At 36.4% G+C, this 23,176-nt stretch overlaps 1 protein-coding gene across 10 annotated transcripts in view; it reads right to left on the bottom strand.

The window, feature by feature from the left end:
* SOX5 (SRY-box transcription factor 5) overlaps positions 1–23,176 on the bottom strand; it is a 1,296,482-nt gene that overhangs the window by 1,244,178 nt on the left and 29,128 nt on the right. The window lies entirely within an intron of this gene.

Genomic DNA, 23,176 nt, shown 5'->3' with positions numbered 1-23,176 from the left:
ATAAATGCTGACATTAAGGAACCAAGCATACAAGCAAATATGAACTAGAACACATACCAATAATGAATGGTTAAAAGTGTAGAAAACCAAAAAGCAGAAGAACCATAGCAATTGAAAGGGTAAGAGAAAAAACATAGGTACTATGGAATAAGGTGCGAAGGAAAATTTCTTGCCCTTCTAGGGCTAATTTCAACTAGGACAAGAACTAACTTAGCCAGGCCACAGGTAGGACAAAGTCAAAAGTCAAGAAGAGATAACTGAGAAAAACTGACCTGAAAGTAGAATATGTGTGTGGCACCAAATTGAAGCTCCTAATGGTATGAGTCAATGATTTGCACACAATTACATATTATCTTACTCTAGTAGAGTACGGTATAACACAAATTAAAGTCAGATGGGAGATGGCATGGTCCATGAGAACAAGTGCTGGATTTGGAGTCAGAAGATCTTGGTTCAAGTTCTTAATGCTAACTTCCTGTGTGACCTTGGGCAGGTTACTTAACCATTCTAGGCTTAATGTCTCATCTGTCAAATGAAAAGATTGAACTAAGTGGCCTCTAAGGTGACTGCTAGCTCTAAATCTATGATTCTACGATCCTATGGCAAGAGTTTTTATCTCAATAGGATAAAGGATAAAAAGAGAAAGAGTAATGCCAAAGATCAGCTACAACACCTCAGATCTTCTCAAACTAGCAGAGTGGATCCTGCTGGCTGGTGCCTGCATCACAAAAAAGCTAAAGATAGCTCCTGGAGCTGTATAATCTAAACGGCTAACAAACACTTTTTCCTCTTGGAACAAAGTGCATGACAGTTGACAGAAGAAGCTGGCAGCAGAAAGCAACATGAAAATATCTTTATAGGAAACTGGCAACTCTGAAGTTTTGGTGGCTTGAGTTGACCTGGCTTGAGTTCACTGTCTTTTTTAAGTGTTTAGCCAAGCATATTCATTGCTCATATATATTTCGTATGCTTGTCCCATTACCCACTGGAGGTATAGTAACCTATGAAAAGTATACATCTCATGTGTATGGAAGAAATATAATTTTTTTGCAGTTATTTTGCTATACAATACAATTAAATCTCTTTTGCTGTGAATGAATGTGTCTTCTGGTTCCCCACCCCCTACTAAAATTAAACATGCCAATGGGACTTATAGCCTACTGTTTTGCATGAATATTTATGTACAAAAGTATCTGGAACCTACAGTAATCTTGTAGGGGAGAGGGTTGGATATTATTCTACTACGGTATACTTTACCTCCCCTAAAGACTATAAGCTACTTTTGGGTAGCAGCTATATATTTGCACTGTCTAGGCTGAAAACATTAACAGGCAATTCTGAAAATTATTTGTTAATGTAGATACTTTGTTACATGAAAATTCTATTAACATTTTATAAATCCTTGCCTTTTTTCCTAAAAATCATAAATTCCAAAATATAAAAGACAAAATTTATCCCTGTACAATATCTTTCTAAAATTTTTCAATGTACCTTTATAAAAATATTTTTAGATATTTAAAAAAATTTAGATTAGTACATTTTGGTTTATTATTCTTCTAACCTTGAATTTTTCAATTAAATCCTTCTGAAATCCCACAAAAAAAACTGAAATACACCACACATTTTAAACTTCTGTGTAAGCTAGCAATCATTATAATACCTAACATTCAAAGATGCTCTTTCTCTCCCTATATGTGTGTATGTATGTGTACACATACACTTATCTTTCCAACTGCTAAAACTTGTGATATGACCTGATTAAATATTACAATATTTAAGATTTTTAATTTTTTTTCAAATTATGCATTCAAACTATGTATCATACATTGTCATGAATTTCAGTGCTAAAAAGAATAATTACCTTCTGTGAGTGCTTATAACAAATACAAAGAAATAATCACTTCAATTATATCAAAATTATTAAATACATTACCAAGATAACATAAATTCACTGGTAGTTCATTCATTGTGGGGAAATTAATTCTATATTTTAATTCAGATGATGGGCATTATAAGAAAATCTTAAGGAAAAGCTGAAATTCTTAAACTTCTTGTGGCAAAATAGTTAAATTTTCATGACCCTCCCCCATATTAGCAGCTGAAAAAACAGAACAGAGTTCTAAGGAAGGTGATACCCATTCAGAAGTCTTAACTGGGCCTAACTTTAAAGACTACCCATAATGTCTACCAACTTAAAATGGAAAAAAATAGCTGATTTCTTTAAATCTTTTAAAATTAAGAATACTTCCTGCCATATTCAGTATACACCAGAACAAATTTTACAATTTTATTTCCAGAGATAAAAGCCTAACATTACCAAACAATGCTTAAAGCTTAAATACAATACAAAGTCTCTGACTTTAAAAAGATTACCTTTTGCTCCATTTACCTCCACTCTTTACATTCCTCCAATCTACTTTGAAAGAAAAAATTGTAAATTCAACAGTACTGGCCTTTGTTCTGCTGACAGAAGTCAGTTCCCTCCTCCTCCACAACCCCTTCTAATGTTTCTAGTGCTTATTGATACTTATATGGACTTGAATGCAATTCATCTGGCCCAATGCTCCTAGAGGTGGGGTACTAACATAGACGACTAGAGTTGAAAAGTTTTGCACCTTCCCTTTGTCCAACACCAACTTGTCTAATGTGTGAAAGAAAATCCTGTGACTGTGTTTTAGGCACAATTCTGCCAGAAATGATTTTTATCAATTTAGATTGTTCTGATCTACGAATTTCTCTTTAGAGAAAAGGTCCAGTCTCCCTTTGACTGTAAAAAAATCTCTAAAACAACTTGGAGTCAGAAAGGTGTGAATTTAAATGCTCATTTAGTCACTCACTAGTGATGCAATCTTGGACAAATCACTTAATCTCTGTTTGCCTCATTTTTTCCATCTATAAAACTGGGTCAGTAATAACACCTACCTCACAGGTTTGTTGGAGGATCACATGAGACGATATTTACAAAACACTTTACCAACTTGAAAGTTCTAAATAAATGTTAGCTGTCAATAATAATTTCATTCTTTATGAAGCACTTCAGCTAAAATGAGCCAGTTTGTTAGACAGTATAACTACTAAAAATTCCATTTTACAGATGAGAAAGCTGAGACTTAGTCAAGGTACTTGCCTACAAGGTACTTATCACAAATGCATTAAGTGCCAGAGCCAGGACTTGAAAATCAGATCTTCAAATTTATAACTAGTGTTCAATCTACCGTATCCTGCTTCCCAGTTAGGCGAAAGACTGGAAAACACTCACTTTAGCTACAGCATTTAATGTACTGTTAAATAAATGCCAGAATCATACTATAATAATCAAGTAAAATGTTTTCATAAAAAACCCTCTAAAACAAAATACTTTGGAGTTACAATAAAATATTCCTGAATAATAATTACAATTCCGCAAAGGTATATCTGTTTCTCTCCCCCCATCACCATCACCAAGATAGTTTTCTCAGGCACCTTCTCCCATCCTCAATGAGTTCCTGAGTTCAAAGATCTATCCTGGCCTACAAACTAATTTGCCTTAAAAAATTAATGGGACAACACATGACATCTCATATTTTATATCCAGGGACAGTTTAGTGACTCAGGGACCAAGATCATTAGTTACTGCCCTGTCCTGATTGAAGGAAGAAATGAATGGAACTCAGGAACCCTTATACAGCCACAAATAAATACCCTCTTCCATGGATCATGGTTTTAACAGTGTGACTGGACACATGGCCAAACTTCCTACTATGCCTTCCAGAGGCTAATCTAATGGATTAACACCTACACCCTTTTAACCTCTTCTTTGTAATTTCCTTCTTCCCTGCTTGCTTAAGGCTTAGAAATGCCTCAATAAGCATTAAATACCTTGAAAAGGGAAAGGGTGAATCTGGATGTCAATGGTATTTCAGAATCATAAAAAGGCCCTTGTTTCTTTTGTTTCCTTCCCCCTGACTGTAGAAGAATTTGCACTCTACTCTTATTTCTCCTACATTTTCGGAGAAAAGAAAACACTCTTGGCTGAAGACTTGAACAAGTTGATACATCTAATCAACTTTTACTAGAAGTAACATGAGAAATGCTTTGTTTTAGATAGTAAAGAGTCAACTGAGATAACTCTAGGTTTTCTTTGGGTAGATAACATCTTCAAATTTAATCCATCAAGGCAGCAAGAATTTTTACCCTACCACATGAATAACCCTACTGTCTTAAGTAAACATATTCTTATCAAGTAAGCTAGCAACACAACTCAAGTTAGGAAATATTTTTTCAGTAACTGCGCAGTATAGAGAAATCAATAAAGGGCTTCTATGAATTATTTTACTCAAAAAACAAAGGACTAAATTTTGCCCATTTCGTGTCTTTTCATACAATTCCATTTATGGCAAAATATCTAAAAAATTTATAGAGTAATGTTAAACTAATTCTTTTACGCTAATTATAATATTTAGTGTTACACCGTTTAAAGGTCTTTCAAGTGAAAGAGGTGGAAAAAGGAAAAGTGGGCCGGTAGGTGGCTCAGTGGATAGAGTGCAGGGACTAGAGTCAGGAAGACCCTGATTCAAGTCCAGTCTCAGACACTTACTAGCTGTATGACCCTGGACAATTCATTTAACTCTGCTTGCCTCAGTTTTCTCATCTGTAAAATGACCTGAAGAAGGAAATGGAAAACCACTCCAGCATCTTTGCTGACCCCCCAAAAAAACGCAAATGGGATCATGAAGAGTCAGATATGACTGAAAACAACTGAACTAAAACAAAAAGAGGGCTCCTCCTTTCCTACCTCCTCTTCATGCTGAGGTCAAATGAGAGTCATAGAAAATTTGACATAAGGGGAATTGCCAACCTCTTATCAATTAATAACTCAATAAATCACCCATCATTTATTAAGTGCTCCAGTGTATCAGGTACTATGCTAGATGTTTGGGGGGGAAAGATAATGCAAACCTCACTCACAAAATAGTATACTTTCTACAACAGTCCTGGCAGACCTATTGAAATACTTTGGATGACAAAGAACTCACTACTACAACCTATTACATAGCTTGTCAGTTCTAATTGTTACAAAGTACTTCTTTTAGTTGAGCCTAAGTCTACTGAGAGCAAGACAAGGCATCTAAAATCAATTTACCTAAAGGCAATTTACCTCAAACTATAAGGTCAACTGCTTAATGAGTTATCCATTCACTTAATTTCATACCATATATTCCCATCTTGTTCCTCCTTTCCCCAGCTTAATAGACTATAATCTTTACGGTAGGACTGTGTCATTTTTCTCAATTTATAAATCTATTCCATTAAGCACAATGTAGGGCACATAGTAGGTATTTGTTAAGTTTGTTGCGGTGAATCACAGAATCAGAATTTTAGCATTTGAAGAGACATCAGAGGCCATTCAGCCCAAACCATTTCTCAAAAAAGAAAAAAAAAATCTCTATACAGGTTTGTTTTAGAGACATTCAATAAATGGAAACCCACTATATCCCTAGTAAGACCATTGTATTTCTAGACAGTTCTAGAAGTTTCTTTTTCTAGTTCCCAAATTTGAGAATATGGCTGTACTTTCTTAACATATAAAATGCTGTACCAGTTTAACAAACCAGATATATTCCAGTCAAAGTTTTACTTCTATCCAAGTGTAAGTGATACCTGAGGCTAAATTTTCACCCTTGTGTAATTCTAATTCCTCTTCTTCAAACATCTGCATATAGTTATTTGATGCAGTCTCATCTATTATTCTTCTCCCATCACACTGTGTAGTATCTAGTTTAATGGATGTAAGTAGAAAGGCTTCTCCCTCCTCCTCTATACAAGACACCAAACAAACATATTCTTACTAGTCTTTACTATAGGTACTCTATCCCTGGCCAGCTATCTGTCATTCCTATATTTTAAGTCATAGTCAAGGAATTCAAATTCCATTCTCAGAGACTCTCTTTTTGAACAGTTGTTCCCTTCATTTTTCTCTGCTACAGATCTTGCTATGAATAGACATCAGTGAGGAGAACACAACGTGTGACTTTATGCTCTTCTGTTCTTAAACAAGACAGTATTTTCTAGGTTACCTGAGGGAATATTAGTTCATCCACAGTCATCATAGTCAAGTACAAAGTGAGCCAGATGTGCCCATGCTTTATATGTCTATGGTAGAAACATACTTTTGCTAATCCTAAGAGATTCTCCATATATGCCAAGAAGAAAATAGACATCTCTAATATGGATAAAATGCTGGGTCTGTCAGGAAGACGACTTCAAATCCAACCTCAGACATGAACCAGCTGTGTGGCCCTGGACAAGTCATATAACCCATTTGCCTCAGTTTCTTCATCTGTAAAATGAGCTGCAGAAGGAAATGGCAAATCACTCCAGCATCTTTGCCAAGAAAACACCAAATGAGGTCACAAGGAGTTGGACACAACTGAACTGACTGAAGAACTATTGTTTACTGAGCAAATAACTGGCTTCTTGCTACTGAGAAGTAACAGCCACCATTACCTTTCTCTTCTTCTGCTTAATCTTCCTTAAACCTGTCCTTTCTCCTTCATTCTTCTCCCCCAGAACCTAACAAGAGAATCTGCACCTGGAGATTGTTGTCCTTCAAATTATCCTCAATGTTTCTCAAATTTATCAAATATAATTGGTGACCTTCTTCACAAAGGAAAAACCCTCCAAATTACCTTCACACTGTCTTCCTTTCTCCTTCAGCTCAAATTCTATGGCCTTTTCCCATTCTTTCTTTTACAATTTACTCTACAATTTACTCCCAAAGGATGGGGCAGCTAGGTGGTGCAGTGGACAGAGCACCAGTGCAGGAGTCAGGAGGGACCCGAGTTCAAATCTCGCCTCAGATACTTCACAGTCACTAGCTGTGTGACCTTGGACAAGTCCCTTAAGCCCAACTGCCTCATCCTGGGTCATCTCCAGCCATCCTGATGAATATCATTGGATTCACTGGTCACTGGATTCAGATGGCTCTGGAGGAGAAGTGAGGCTGGTGACCTGCATGGCCCTCCCTCACTCAAAAACAAAGTCAAGTGGCAAGTCCTATCATAATTTCTCTGATGGCATGGTCTTCTTTGGCAATGAAGGATGAACACACACACTCCCAAAGGATATGGAAGTTCCCTGTCATGGAAGCACTTCACTTAAAATCTACAGACTTGAAAAGCAAATGATATTATAAAATGTATTATTTTTGGTACTTAGTAATTTAATAGCTTACAGTATTACCTATTTGATTAATAACTGCCAACAATCCCCATGAAATATCTTAAATTCTTTAAAGGTGGGCACCATACTTAGCATTATTAGTATTTTTTGTACCTATCCCTTTACACACACACACACACACACACACACACACACACACACACACACATACATACACCCTTAGCAGTGTTGATTCTGTAACAGGCATTCAGCAAATACTTTATGAAATGAACTGAAGTCCAAAGGAAACTATTTTAAATCTGTTTTTTGGCTATACTTAATACATTTAACACATATGCAATACATATATTTAAGCTACACTCACTGAACAAATATAAAGAAAAATAGCACTTCCTGGTAAAATAAAATTCCCTAACCTTCTGAAAAATAAATGTAGCATCTCCTCTGAGCTTAATCACTCAACACCCACTCAAATTGGTGAGCCAGACCCCCCCAAAGACAGTGACTTCTACTCTTTTGAGGATTCTAGGGTTTGTAACATTGTAGCTATATTGTTAATGTATTTTTAATTGAATTAATGTAGTTTTAATGGAATGGAAAGATTTTTCCCTTTCTTTAATAGGCCTAAGTGACCTGCTTCAGTCACATGGAAGCCTAAGTCACATGAGTTTGAGTCACATTAAGCCTGTGGTGGGAGGAGCTTGCTGAATGGGTGGAACAGAGAAGGGTGGGGCAGAAAGGGTTGAAGAAGAAGAGGCAGAGCTGAATCAAGAATTGAGAGAAAGTTGGTCAGACAAGTCAGAGCTGGAAAGGACAAAGGAAGCAGGCAGCTGGCTGTGACTGAGAGAAGGGCATTTTGCTTAGGGGAGTCTGTTTGTGAGAAGGCCTGATAACATGTATAGACTTCTTGATTACTATGATGGATTTCTTTGTTGCTATGATGGATTTGGTTTTCTGGTGTCTGAATAAATGTTTCGGTTCTGTCTTCCATGCGAAGAGTCTGTTATATTTTGCAATTCAGAACTGTGCTGGCATATTCATAGTCACCCATGAGTATCGCATTGGCGCTACAGTACCAAAGGCCTGAGTCCCCAGTTGAATGGCCTACATTATCAAGGAATCAGTTGGACTCCTATAACTTTTACAAAAGAGGTTTACTGAGAAGATTTAGATTTAACAAGAATCCCCCCAAATGAACTGTACTCTTGCCTTGTACACACAAGGTACAGGGAGAAAGTAAGCTTGAATTCAAAGCACAAAAATAGTCAGAAACAGGAGTACAGAATGTATAAGACTGAGAGTATCTCACAACTGCCCCCATAAGTCTTTTTTGCCTTTGTAGCATCCTCATGAGGTTCCCCCTAGGTTTAGCTCTGTTTGGGGATCCAAGAGTTGGTATTTTTTAAAACTTCTTGGCTGACACTTTTTTCTCCTATTAATATTTCATTATCTAGGAAGGTGTCACTGCTCTTAGGTGACTATGCCCACACTCATTGGCAAGTGCTACCTCAGTCATCAGGCATTAGCTGCCACTCTGTCTCTGTGTGTCAATGATACTAGTGGCTCTGCAAAATTTATACAGTCACCTAAGTATTCCCCCATTTGGATACCAATTCATCTAAGATCAAAAACCTAGCTATTATCTGTTCATAGACACACAATGGTTGTGTAGAAAATAAGACAGATTTCTTTTCCCCTTCATGGAAGCTCATAAAATGCCTGGTGTCACTTGTCAACAGGAAGAAGAAAAAAAAAAGACTGATATGGGTCAATCATCCCTTTCTGATGTGTACTCACTTTCATGTTAGCACTTCCTGAGCCATCAGTGCTTCTGACTCTAGAGACAATTAGAAGACTTTTTATCATCACAGTCTTCCAGTCCATTAGTTACACATGACTGGAAACAGGCACCTAAAGTTCCACATATTGGATTGAAACCAAACAGGAAGGTACATGTTTTGTATAACCCAACAAAAAAGTACAAATACAAGCGTCCTCTGAGACCTCATTGATCAATCCCCTATTACACAAATGTAAACTAGAATGATATCTAATTGCCACAAGAGAAAATGCTATTTTGAAATAATAATTCAGTCATTAATAAATCACAAAGGTAATTTGTTTCCAGGTTTCTGATCTTCACTTAGATTTAGAAATTTGTAACAATTATGTATAATGAAAGATTATATTTTCATGTAGAAATACCATATATAAGCATGTGAATAAAATGTTTACCACTCTTCGCATCCACCAAATAATTGTCCTGATTGGTGAAAATGCATATCTATATGAATTAGAATAATTATTCTCATATTATGTATAGGAAACAATATAACTATAATTTTGGAGCTTTCAAAATTTTTTTTTAGAAATAAAAACAGTGACTTCCAGTAGCTACTATTTTGCTGATGCTTGCCAAAAGGAAACGTATTCTGATGCAACAGAGTAAATAATTATGGTTCACTTAGGGAGATTCTTAACAAAATGGTTTACCTTATGGAACTGTCTCAGTATTTCTGCACTGTTTTGGAAGTTAGGATAGCAGCAATTTAATTAATCAAATGTTAAATAAATTTGATTTTGTAAGTTGCTCTGAAATGCTCCTATCTACATCAAATATTCAGATATCCTCACTGAAGTCCATGTCACAAATGTCCAAGTGTAATCTGAACTCCTTCATCAGAGAAATAATGAAAAGCAAAATAAAAGACAGCTATAATGTAGTTCTTATTTCCTCCAGAGAGCACAATGAATTACTTTTCTCTATACTAATATATTTAAAATATTGGCAAATCAAGTAGACTTGATTGACATAGCACAATAGCACTCTAAACAAACCTAGTGCTAAAAAAAATCATTATCATAAGCAGATTTGTGATCATTTTTTCTTTTAACCAGGTAAGAGCAAGCTTCAAGATATCACTCATACTCATTTACATACAGTATCATTTTACTGAAATTTTGCAAGGTGTTAATTAAAAGTTTTAATGAATGTTAATCATCTGTCAATTTAATTGACAATCTCCGCTCAACCATATGCTTCACTTTTACACCTGTAAGGTTTTTCAACCCACTCTTTTAAATTGTTTTACTACCTTAGCATGGTATTAGTATTAATATTTAGGAAACAAAATTTCTGCAACATAGACTACAATTCTCTTATAGTTCATTTTTGTGATTTCTTAGCTCCTTCAAACAAGGTGTAACTACAATATGTTGGCTGTTGATTTTTTTTAACACGAATGCTAAATGTCAAAAATATCCTTTGATTTTATTATCTCTTTGTACTTCATTCTTAGAAAACTTAAACTACTCGAGTGTTCGTGAAAGTTGAACAATAATGGACTTGGAAATTGAGCAGAGAATTGGGTTTTAGGGGTCCAAGAATCTAATTTTATCTTGTGTATTTGCTTTACAATCTTGGATCCTTTAACAACTCTATAGTTCAGTGTGGTTTTATGTGTGAACATATGGTTCATATGTAAAATTAGGAGAAAACACAAGATATGAGAAGGTTTAAGTGATATTTTTAATATTATGAAATTGCTACAAAGGACTTTTGCACTGTATGAACCATCAGTGCAGTAGGAAGGGAAGGGTCAAGCAGACATTTTCCCCAACCAACACATCCTGATCAGATAGGACAAAAGTAAATGACTTTTATTGGGGTACTAATGCTAACAATATGACTTTTGTCCCTTTTACGAGGTGTCTATTAGAATACAATGGTAAAAAACTGATTCAAACATCTATAAATATAAATATATCTCTATCTAAAAGTAGCAAGCATTATAAGGCATCAGTTATCACAAGCAGAATATTAAGCCTAAATTAATCTTTTCTCCATAGCTGGCAACATCACCAATCTGAAGGGCATTCATAGGTGAAAGCTCTAGCTTGCATGGTTGCAATGGAAGTAGAACACCGAGAACCTTGTTTGCACGTCTTGAACCTTGAACTATTCCACCAATACCTTGTTGTGCAAAAACTGGGGACAGTGTCACTTATTGAGAAGAATGCTTAATCTGAAATTCTAGTCATGATTCCACAACTAACAGGTCTGAAACATAAAACAAGCCATAAGAGCGAGAGTCAGGAATGTGGAGTTTTGATCCCTGAATTAGATACTGAGTTTCTGTCTGACCCTAGGTAAGTCATTTGACATCTTTCAGACTCAGTTTCTTCAGCTGTAAAATGGAGATTATAATAGTACTGACCTCACAGGTTTTTCAGCTGTGGGGAATCAAAGGAAGCAAAGTACCATATAAACGTCTATTATTACTACTAACCTCACCACCACCACCACTACCACTGATACTATTTACTATTGCTACTGCTACTACTGTTTGTTATGTGAATATTATGAGTTAAAACCAATATAATAAATATGATCTTATTTTGAGAATACAAATATGACATAAATCATGTATATTTCCGTTTATTCATTGGTCTTTGGGCAGGCATAAACACAGGGAAACTTCCATTAGCTTTATATGGGAGTAAGATAACATCTTCACGAGACATCTGTACATGGCAGGGCTCTCTTTCTACCATGAGTCTAAAGGGAGCAAGGATTCATCTGTTCAGCAGAGCTGAAAAGAGGGAAATAGGCTCATTATTACATAGTTGCATTTGTTTTCATAACAGAATGGCCCAAACTATTTCACTTTCTCTTCAGTTGAAATAGCAAATACAAACAAATGGGGTTTTTGTTTGTTTGTTTTTGGCTGAACTATCTAAAAGAAAGAAAGTTAATACCAGTTGTACTGGTGGTTTTTGTGGTATGACTTGAACTGATCACTCAAAATGGGTAAGAGACCACAACTCAGTTTTCACTGGCCACCAAACAACCACTCGTGGTAATGAGGTCTTTACTTCTTACCAGTTTCTTTTTCATTTCATATGTATTTGAGTGTGTGTTTGTTTTTGATGTTGTTACAGTGCCAAAGAATAAAAAAATGTCCATTTTCTGACATCTTACCCCTAGAAGCTCAAGTTGGCTTATGTTAACCAGCATCTTTATGAATTAGATAAATTCATACTCCGTATCATGGTGGGGTGGAGAGGGAGTAAGCTAGAGATAGGAGCATTTAGTCAATCAGTTTCCTTTGATACCTGAATGTCCCAAAGATCTTTTTTTCAAGGCAAACACTATTTTATGAGACCAAGCAGAAAAAAAAGGCAGAGGTGGGAGAAGGTAATCAAACAATATTGCCCTTCATGACAATCAACATAGTAACCAAACAAACTTTGTTCATTCAAAGATAAAGTGTTTTCTTCTCTTTGCTTAGCGATATTTTATTTGGTCTTAATAGTTAAAAAAACAAGATACTTAAGGTTGACCCCAACAAACTCTAAGGAAGACTCAGCTAAAGCAATTATTTTATTTTCCTTTGAGACACGGAATGGGGGCAAACCTGCAGCCTCACGATCACAGGTGGCCCTCTAGGTCCTCAAGTGGGGTCCTTTAACTCACTCCAAACTTCACAGAACAAATCCCCTTAATAAAGGATTTGTTTTGTAAAACTGAAATTCAACCAAAGGATTGTACTTGAGGACCTAGAGGGCCACGTGTGACCTCCAGGCCACAGGTGCCTCACCCCTGACCTAAATAAATGGGGAGGGATAAACTGCATTAATATAAAAAAAAAATAGCAAAAGTATTCTTTCTTTTGTGCACTTTTCTCCATCTAGAGTCTATCCTGTTGCCTCAGTAGGGAGGCATTCTTTTTACGGCAAATACCTCGTCCAAGCACTAAAGCCTGACAAGGCCTTCCAGCCTGGCGCAGCATAATCATGTTAATTACTGGTTAATTTAGGAGCCCGGTGATAACTATTAGAAGTCAAAAGAGTTTCCTTGTGGTTAAAACAAGTTTCAACATGATCCCAAACTCTGTCCATGAGTGCCTCTCTCTCTTTCTCTCTGTCTCTGTGTGTCTCTCTCTGTCTCTCTCTGTCTCTGTCTCTGTCTCTGTCTCTCTCTCTCTCTCTCTCTCTCTCTCTCTCTCTCTCTCTCTCTGTCTCTCTCTCTATTTCTCTCTCCCTCTCTCTGTCTCTCTCTCTCTCTCTGTCTCTCTCTCTCTCTCTGTCTCTCTCTCTCTCCCTCTCTCTCTGTCTCTCTCTCTCTGTCTCTCTCTCTCTCCCTCTCTCTCTGTCTTTCACTCTGTCTCTCACTCTCTCTGTCTCTCTGTCTCTCTGTCTCTCTCTCTCTCTCTCTCACACACACACACACACACACACACACACACACACCACATACACACAGCAAAAGTAAAATTCCTCTCTGGTGTTTCAGAGAGAAGGAGTTATTCTCAATCAAACTCCACTTTCATGTGAGAACACATGAAAATATAAAATTAAATTAAACGATGTCCTACCCAGATGTCAGACACCAAAACCACCTCTAGAGAGCCTAGAATGGTGTTGTAGAAACAGCACTGAGAAGAAACTCAAGACCTGGCTTTACACTTGCTGCTTTAGCAAGCCTAGTCACTGCCTAGCTGTGGGAGCATGGGAAATCATTAAACTTATGGAGGATTCATTTTCTTCATCTGTAAAACTGGGATGCCATGTACCAACAGAATTAAAGCTAGAAGGAACCAGAGAAGTTATCAAGGCCAACATTCTCATTTTACAATGAAGGATACTTAAGCACCATGAGATGCTATGACTCAACCAGTCTGAGGCAGGATTTGAATCCAGATTTTCCTGACTCCAAGACCAGTGTTCCATTCACAATACTAGAAAACCTCCAATCTTTCTTCCAGCTCCAACATTCAATGTATTCTATTTCAAAGGCACAACTCTTGGAGATATTGAAAAATACTACTAAAATTGGGCCTTTTTAGTCTTATACAATATGTTTAAAAAACAAATAGAAATAACCACCTCTAATCACAGCCCAATAATAAGAAGGTTAATTTTCTTTTACTTGCCACATCACAAGACCAGTTCCTATATGTGTGTGGGAAGGACAGCAAAAGCAGGGGGATGGGAAATGGAGCACAAACAACACCAGTGTAAGTTATGAAGAGATTTAAGTGCCAAAGACTAGAATTTATATTTGATTCTTGAGGACACAGGGAGTCACTGAAGCTCCTTATCTCCTCCAGGGAGATGATACGGTCAAATTCATGTTTTAGAAAAATTACCTCATAAGTTAAGTGGAGGATGGGAGTATAGAAATATCTGAAGCTAGATCAGGTAGATAGGTATTTCAATATTCCATGGTGAGAGATGAATTGGAGTCGTGACTGACCTGGTAAGTAGAAAGAAGGGGACATATACAAGAGGCACTGTGAAAGAAAAAATGATGGAATTTGCCAAAGGACTGGATATACTGGGGATCTGAGAGAGAACAGTTAAGGATAGCAACGAGATTTTGAGACTTGATGAAGACTATGATACCCTCAACACTAAGAGAAGTTCAGAGGAAGGGAGGGTTTGAATGGGGGAGATAATGAGTTCTGTTTTGAACATGTTGACTCGGAAATACCTATAGGATATCCATTTTGAGACATCCAAGAAGTTGGTGATAGATGACAGTAGAGAGAATAGGACTGGATATATGGATGTGTATGTGTGTGTGTACATATACATATGCATATACATATTATATATAAGAATCATCTGCATAGAGAGGATAGTTGAAGTGAAGAGTGCTTTTATCAAGCTGCCTTTATAGTATTTAGATTAATCAAGAATAATAACATCAGAATATTAATACATGAGCTCACCTTCCCTTTTGTAGAAACAAATACAACAAAATTGTATTTTGTTTTTGAATTCTTATTATGCAAATATGTATGTGCATATATATATGTGTGTATATGTACATATACATGTATTTTGTTACATACCAGACACTGAGCTAAGCAAATGCATACCCTCTCACATATATGCAAAAGCAGATAGATAATTGTATACATACATGCATATCTATCTACATATCTATAGACAGATAACTTATAAACAGATTTAAAAAATAAAAGCCCCTCAAAATTGTGCAAGTTCCCATGAGACATGGTTTGCTAAAAATTAATTTTGTTTCTATGAACACTACTAATAATCCTTCATAGTATGGCATATTTACTCTTTCATTCAGTCATTCATCAATCCAAAAACATTTCAATGCTCACTATGTGCAAAGCATCATGCTAGGTTGTGGGAGGGATACAATTTTAAATGACATTTGTTCCCCCTCCAGAGACTTTACATTCTAGTATGTGTGATAAGCATACAGATAAATATAATACAAAATAGGAAGAAGTACAAAAGAAAAGGTAAGAGGGGATAAATGTGTATTTATTTATAAAGGTAACATGACTGATTTTGTACATAAACATATGAGAAGTGGTATACCCAAATGATTACTGTCTTCAAAGTACAGACCTCAGGAAATTATATATTTCTTTTAATGTTATTATTGCCTGGGTCATGCTTTGGAACTTCTCTTCTGGTATTCATCATAGATTTCATTTATGAGTCTTACATAAATATATTTATAAATAATACATAATGTAATACATTTATCATATATGTTATTGCAATATGATGTATTAATTGTTATAATTAATAAACCACATCCTTATAATAATCTCATTATAACAATTTATAAATTATTAAATCTTCTTATTTTATAGTCCCTCTTTATAAGAAATACACATATATGTGGTTACATTTATACTTGTAGTTTACACATGCACTTATATGCTACACACAGATACATAAAATTATATACAAATGTACATATATATGCATATATGTAGATACATACATATATTCACACACACACAACAACAGAAACCTTTTGGAACTTCAGGGGATCTACAGTACTTCCCTCATTCAGGCAGACTGCATGCAATCACATCCAGTTCAATTCTTGTCCCTTTCTCCCCCTGTAAAACCAAACAAAGTGGGGGTGGGAGAAATGGGACAGAAGGCAACTCAAGGTTTTAGGGGGCTTAAAAAAACTTAGTTGTCTTCTATTTCCAGTTTTATTATTAATGTAACAATCATCAGCAAACAAACACTCTAATAAAGGATAAAGAGAATTTTGTGTGAAACTGAACTTTTCTCCTGTTCTCTACCCTCTTCTTTCATTGTACCCTCAGGAACCTCTGTTCTGTTGTTAAACAACCCCTTTTTTCTCACACCTTTTTTCTGTCTTCCTGTATATATAGAAAACTAGTTTCTCTCAGAAGACATCACATCACAGTCATATATTCCAGTACTGCGTGTACTTTATCTGACGTCAAGTCCTGTCCTACCCACCCCAACTCCCCCAGTCCCTCTCAGTATACACACAAACAAACACACACACACACACACACATGCACACACACAGAGTCAGAGGAAGAATAGGGTTATTTATTGTTCTCCCTTAACATTTCCAGATTCACCCTCTGCCATCAACACTTAGCATCCTCTTCCTCCTAGAAGTTCAACCTCTCTGAAAACTTGTTGTGACCATCTAATACAACCCAGGCTTAGCTCTCCTAGTGATAGCTCTACAACCAACATGGCCCAGTACAACTAGCTCAACAAAAGGGTAGAACAATCTCACAATCACAAACAAATGGAAATTTTGGTTGTCTGAACATATATGTGAATTTGTCTTTTTGGGAGGAGACAATAAGGAATAATCACTGGAACTGGAATTAACTGAAAATAGAATCATTTTCTGGCAGGACAGAATGATATCACCTATTATTCCAAGACAGATTATACTACTGTGCTTTTTTGGTATTTTTCTCTCTTTGGATCACTTACAATGACTGGCCTTCTAACTCATCATGAGAAAAGGGACAAGGTCTGAACTAGGGTTATGATTCCGTGAGTGGAAAAAAAGGGATAGATAGGAGAGATGCTCTGGATCTATGGATATATTATGCCCCCTTCAACCTCCAATGGGAAGGGATTGTCCTTAAGGTTAAGGACTTCCATTTTTGTCACTACTCCCCAAATAACTAGCAAAAGCACAGTGCTGTTCCTACATCACATACTTAACATATTTGTTAAATTGAAATAAATTAAACTAAATGACATCAAAAACCAGAATTAAGCAAATTACAGGGGAAAGGGTCAATATAATATTAAAATTCAGTAACCCCTCAATCTTACCCTGCGTAAATATGTATTGATTTTAGATCTCTTAGGGATGGATTTCATAATGAAAGAGGAAGTTGAGGCACTCATTTAATAAGACTGAAATCTAGGGTCATTAAATGAATCACAGGATTTTCAAAGTGACAAATATGTAAAAAAAAAGAAAAAAAAAAAGAAAAAGAAAAAGTTTGCTAGTATCTAACCAGAAATCAGGTGACTGTAACTTATCAAGTACTCACCACTGAACAAAGGAAACTTTCGAGCTTTCACTGACTGACTGTTCACTGCATTGTTCTCTTCAGTTAGGTCACCATGATAGTAAACTTCTTTTCAAGGAATTGCCAGCTATCGTACAGAATTAAACTAGCAATTGTTATCCATATTTATTGGTTAAAAGAAGTACTAGACTCCTTCTCCTCCCAAGTGCTATTTGAGCAAATGAACTGCTCAAATTCTTCTCTATGTTCTCTTTAAAAACTAGATGAAAACAAAAATATAATGAATCTCAGATTTTTTCTGATTCTAGTGCCATTAATCTCCATTTATAGACAAGATGACTGCACTACAAAAAGACAAAGTGCTGAGTCACGGAGCATTTCAGTAGCACAGCTTTCATTAGAACCCAGAGCCCTAATATGCCGGAATTCACAGGACATCTAGATGTGAATTTCTCTAGAAGTGTCGTTCATGTGTTGAAAATAACCCACAAATCTTTAATTGGTAGTTTTTTTTCCTCAATCACAAGACAACTTTTAAATATTTTATTTTAAATGATCATTTAAGGCTGTAACAAGGTAAAATAGGAGGATATTGCAGGTAGGCTGTTATCAAAATTAACATTTTCAGGACATGAGTCCACTAACCATAAAAAAAACCAAATAAGTAGACAATCAAATAAAAAAGCAAAATGGAAATGATATAAAGACTTTTTTTAAAAAAAAAACTGCTATTGAATATATGCAATAATTACTTTCCATCAGACTTTTATTATGCATTTGTTTTTATGGAACCATAATGCACAAGCGCATGCTATTGTTTAAACACATTCTCCACATACCCCATAACAGAGTATTCTGGAAATATGTATTAAAGATAATACACAAAATGTGGCTAAATGCATTCTGTATAATACAGCATGCAAATGATTCTGACTAAGCAGTCACAGGAGACAGTCGTTAGGGTGCACGCTGTGAATGTATATTATGAATAATGCATAAAACTTGGCTAAATCCTAATGAGTCCATTGACATCCTATGGGGTCCGAAGGAGGCTCAGATCCCAAAGCATGTCACTGGTACCCTTCTACTTACCAATCATTAAAACAACAACAATGCCATGGAAACAAAGGATATTAAACTATACCAAAAAAAAAAAAAGTGTAGGTAGAGGGTCTGAAATAAACCTCCAAATAGGAAGCAACTTTTAAAGGAAAACTGAAACTCCATCTTAATTCACCCCATCCTCTTAGGACAATGAAAGTTTTTCAGAAAGAAAATGCGTGAATTACAAGGGACAAGAGAGCTCTAATTTAAGTCATGATTCTATTTCTTTCCTCTGGCTCTGTGTGGAAAGCTGTCATTAAAATGAGGATCTGAATGCTTTTGAAGGCAAATGACCAAACCCCTAGACCGTGTTAGTAGAAAGTCTTTTGGATTTTAAGGGCAATTTTATTAAAAGGAACCAAGGCCAGAAAATCAGGAAGTAGGTGTAGTGGGCCAGTTGGCTTACCCCACAGAAACCACTTAACATATTGATATCAAACAAACCAAAAATTAATAATGAACACTTTACTTACAGCACACCAAAAAAAAAAAATCCAATTTTTTTTTTTTGCAACAGTTGACTTCTCAAAAATAAATACTTTTTTTTTTTAAATTGCTCCCCTTATAAGAGAAAACATGACACTGCCCACAGACGGAGATTCTACAAACTATATACCTCTAATGTCCAAAGAATTCAGTCAATGTGTTTGTACTTTAATTTAGCTAAAAATTCACATCTGAATAAACTGCCCTAGAGATGAAGAAAGCAAGTATGTGACAGAAGTTGTGTTCAGCATGCTTGTCCTTGGAGTGGGAGTGGGAAAGGACAGCTGCTTTTTCAGGGCTGATCCCAGAAAAGCCCTGGACTCTGAGAGTACATCCCCAGAGTACAGGGAAGAGGAGAGGGCTGGCCACATGGGGAAGCAGCAGGCCAAGAAAAACCCTGTCCTCCCAGAAAGCATGTAAGAGCAAAGGGCTGAAACTGTTTGAATGGAAGTTCTGGGATGAAACTTGAAAATTTGCCCAGCATCTCAAAGCTTTCTCATGCATTAATCAGGTATGGATAGGACCTATCCAAGGAGCAACATAGCCAAGAGGTTGTCATATAGGACTTCAACTAGTTAAAATGACAAATTCCAAACATTGTTTCATCACTGAATGCTAACAAGCGGGTTACTTTCGTTATCATATCTCTTATTTCCCAGTTTATAAAATGATCAGTAGGAAAGCCTGTGTGTGAGATATGGTTTACCTACTTAGAATTACGGGAACTCCCTCGATTACCTTCTACCATAGAAATATTTCTATTCCACTATCTTACCCTTAATTCTTAAATTCCAGCATTCGTTATTCTTTCCTTTTCATTAAAATAGTACTATCTCCATTAGATGCCATACTAAAAGTTACACAGTCTTGGGAGAGGTAGTTAACACTTCTATGTGAGTTTGCATTTTCAGTTGACCAACACACATCTATGAAGTGCCAATCACAGGGCTAGGTCCTCGGGGTGGGGGGTGGAAGAGGATGGTGTCTGCCCTCAAAGAGCTTGTACTCTTTGGGGAGAAACCAAATGCAAGTAAATAAATACAAAGTACAATACAAGTTGATTGACTTGGGTAGGAAAAGAATATAAGCTGATTTAGGCAGAAGGCGTTACCAGGTAATGGGAATCAGAGAAGGATTCATGTAGGAGGAGTACTTGATTAGAGCCTTGAACAAAATCAGGAATTCTAAGAAGACATATATTCCAGGCGTGGGAGTACGGAGATAAGAAATTCAGTGTCACATGTGAGAAACAGCAAGGAAATTAGTTTGGCTGGACTGCAGGATAGAATACATGAGTCAAATAATGTGCAATAAACAGAGGTGTGCTAGAACCAGCTCAAACAGGCTTCAGAGAGCTGCTTGTTAAATTTTCAGTGTGAGCAAAACTACAAATTAGGGCTTGATTTATTGTTCTGTTAATTGTGTATTCTTAAAAAATGTGATGGAGAAAATGTAGATTACATTTAACTGTCATGCATCTTTTTTTTTCTTTTTCTGAAGAGCCAGTTTTAAACATTCACCAGCACACCCCTGGCCTGGAAACAAAATTGTAAAGGGCTATAAATGTCCACCCAAAGAGTTCGCATTTCTTCCTAAAGGCAATAGGGAGCTTCTATGATAAAATACCAGTTCCTTTGATTTAAATCTTCTCTGTGATCAGTGGAACTAGGGCAACATAGAAGCACTGGGTATTCAGAGGGTGAGGAACATTGGAATGATGGGGTGGGGGTTGAAAAAGTACAAGAGAGTAAGGAACCCAAATGAGATAACAGTGTACTTTACAAACTTACTCAGCACCAGTGATGATAGAGCTTACGACAAATTAACTGGGCTTTCAAGGAGGAAAACTTCCCAAGTACTACATTACTGCGCTGATACATCTGTTTGTTACAAGTCAAGTTATTATATATCTTGTTATAATATATGGCATGAAAATTGCATAGGAAAATAATGCATCTGTTGAAACCACTTCCGATATTTTTTTCTCACTTTTCAAGTTTGTCTCATATGCAGTGTAATAGAGCCAAGGTCAGTTCTCGATATAACAATCCCATAAAAAGCTATTCTGCCTTTGAAATCCATTCTCTCCCACCATTTTCCTCAACTACTGTTCAAGGGCCTGGTAATTGCTTCCCCGTTCCTTCACCCCTCCCAGAAGTCACCAAAAGGAATAACAGAAAGTCTCTCAATAGCATTTTGCTTCTCAGTAGGAAGCTGTAGTGTTTGTGATATCCATTTTGATACAAAACCCAAATTAGGCCTCTGGAAATAGGTAATGCATAAAAAGCATTTTGTATCACCAAATTATTATTACAGGTTACAGTTAACCCTTGGAAGATAGAGGTGAGTTCTGCAGCTCCCCACTGAGGTGCATATTTGCCACAAAATCACAGGCACTACCTCAGAAGACATTTCAGGTGAGCTGAACTATCAGGCTGACCTGTAGGGTTCTGATAGCTAGTTTAAGTGGAAAAGCTGGAAGAAATGCCCGTTAAACAACAGCTCAGCACAGCATGAGCAAGCTGAAGTCTACTCGGACAAGCTTAACAGTTGACAGAGCTTAGAAATATAAAGGAAAAAGTCGCACAGTGGATGGTCAAAATCTTTTTGGCTGTTTTTTTTAATAACAGTACTAGAAGTTACTTTCCTACAAAACCTTTCATAAGTAAATATGTCATATTTTGAAGAGATGAAAGCCCCCTCAAAAAACATTCTTGTTTCTAAGTAAAAAGCTTAAATGAACATCTTCCAATGATCATTTAGAACTGCAAAGCTTAAATGAACATCTTCCAATGATCATTTAGAACTGCTAAAAATTGCTGCTGTTTGTTACAACCTCAAGATTACACATAAACTTTTTAAAAAATCCCAAATCTTTTTCCCTGAAAATTGAGTTAGAGAGAATCATTTATACTAAAACCACCTCTCGTACTGCTAAATAAGGCCTTCACTGCTATACTGGCCTTACTTCCCAAATACAGAAAACAAAAGAAATAACTTTTGATCTTCTGACTTAATTCATTCCATCTTTATTTCCTGTATTTTTCCTTTTATCATGACTTGAAAAAAGTGTGCTAAAAAGTCCTAATTCCAAACCCTTCAAAAGTCTAAGGAAAACAATTAAGTGCACATTCTTTTTTAAGTTAAAAGGCACAGCCTATAAAACTTACAAGGAGGTGGGTTATCTCCTTCCTTTACAGCCAGCCTTCAACGATAATTCAGGGTATTGGCTAACCAAAATCTTTTATATAACCTCGCTTTCATGGAATGGTATTTCATCATTCTTCTGAGTGTGATTATCCTTGTATGTTTAGTAAAAGTTGTTGTGTCTCCTTCAGAATAAACAGATAACAATTAAGTTCTCACCACTTGAGACATTCAATAAACAGAATGCAAAATTTAAGTCCCCAATGTGATTTCTAGCTGAGGTAAAAATGAGAAGTGCAAAAATTAAAAGCATTTTTAGTGACAACATAGGTGTAAGATGGGGGGGAAGTACTTTACTTGGTAACATGGAAAAATATATTAGTTAATAAGAACAATCTAAGTTTTATAGGGTAATTAGTGTACCATTGAGATGAACCAAATTTCACAGCTGCCCAGGGTTTTTAGCTGAGTCCCAGAAATTGAGGGCAAAGGGACTACAGACTAAAAATCTCTCTCATTCCTCCTCTTCTCCTCTCCTCTCCACTCCTCTCTTCCTCTCTCTCTCTCTCTCTCTCTCTCTCTCTCTCTCTCTCTCTCTCTCTCTCTCTCTCTCTTTCTCTCTCTCCTCCTCCTCCTCTCTCCCTCTTTCTCCTCTCACTCCATTTGTCTTTGTCTCTCTCTCTCTGCCTTTATCTGTCACTGTCACTGTCTCTCTATGTGTCTGTCTCTGTCCTCTCAACTTCCTCTGTCTTTCTCATCCCTTCCATCCCTCACTCTTCACTTCTCAAAAGTGACACATGCCCTTTTTAATGTCTAGGGCCTTCATTGTCTTTTTATATCTTCCTACCAATCCCATTTTTGTAAACCATAAGGTCTTTCGTCTAGCCTGTCTCAGAAAAAAAGGAAAAACTACTTTAACGGTGCTGAACTTCAGTGTGGTGTCCCTTCCCAGC

The sequence above is a fragment of the Notamacropus eugenii genome, chromosome 3 (assembly GCF_028372415.1).
Source record: "Notamacropus eugenii isolate mMacEug1 chromosome 3, mMacEug1.pri_v2, whole genome shotgun sequence".
In the NCBI taxonomy this organism is placed as follows: Eukaryota; Metazoa; Chordata; class Mammalia; order Diprotodontia; family Macropodidae; genus Notamacropus; species Notamacropus eugenii.
The sequence above is the reverse complement of the archived record's forward strand: the minus strand, read 5'-3'. Positions and strand labels throughout refer to the sequence as shown.